Source organism: Rhinopithecus bieti, unplaced genomic scaffold (genome assembly GCF_001698545.2).
Source record: "Rhinopithecus bieti isolate Rb0 unplaced genomic scaffold, ASM169854v2 scaffold_33940, whole genome shotgun sequence".
NCBI classification, from domain to species: Eukaryota; Metazoa; Chordata; class Mammalia; order Primates; family Cercopithecidae; genus Rhinopithecus; species Rhinopithecus bieti.
The window spans coordinates 28,915-29,948 of record NW_016814565.1 but is presented as its reverse complement, the minus strand read 5'-3'; positions in this window follow the sequence as shown (position 1 = coordinate 29,948).

Here is a 1,034-nt window from a genome sequence, read left to right as displayed (position 1 = left end):
CATTAAACATGTCATAACAATAAACTGTTATAGACAGTTGTCTGTTTTCAGACATTGTGGCTACCCCAAACAACTTTAAGTCAAAATATACGATCATTTAGTTTAACCCTGTTTTAAAAGTCAGTTTAAAAAGGGTACACTACTCTGTAATGCATTTTCTGTATGGAAATCTTTCCTAGTTGGTCCATTGTTCGATGATTAAACATCTGTTGCACTGTAAAAAGAATACAAGCCAATAGTGTACTAGAGGATACTCACTATTTCATCATTTTATGATTCAATGACATTAAAGGGAGTAAAGTAGAAAATATAATAGGTATAAGTGTGTAATTATAAGGAATAGGAGGGAAGTTCTTCTTGGAACAAATTGGCTTCAAGGGCCCTCGTGTTGACTTTGCTCCTTTTGAAGAAAGGAGTGTGATGCTTTCACCCTGAGGGATAATCTGAGAGACTTCACCAGTGACACATGCTTAACAGATGATATTAAAGCAGACTTTAACAAGCCAACGACAACGTATTACTTATGAGCAGCAAGAAATATACAGTCTCACCAAAGTGCACCCTTCAGAAAGTGCTGGGCATATAAGTACTGAGGCCTTTCGTTATTCTAATATACATGTTGACTAAATGGACACTTTCTTCAATTCAGATATTAAGACGCTTCGTCCCAGTACTTTGAATGGGCTGTGTATCTATGTCAAGCATACATTCAGTGAGAAATTTACTAAGATTCCAAATATCTGAAGTATCACATCCTTTAACCCTTTACTGAATATAAAATGAAGCCTGACCTCCAAGAGTCTTGGAAAATGTGCATTTCTTAGGATTATTTTAAAAATGAATCCTTTGGCCGGTATGGTGGCTCACGCCTGTAATCCCGGCACTTTGGGAGGCCGAGGCAGGCGGATCACAAGGTCAGTAATCCCAGGTACTTGGGAGACTGAGGCAGGAGAATCGCTTGAACCCAGGAGGCGGAGTTTGCAGTGAGCCAAGATCATGCCACTGCACTCCAGTTTGGGTGACAGAGTGAGACT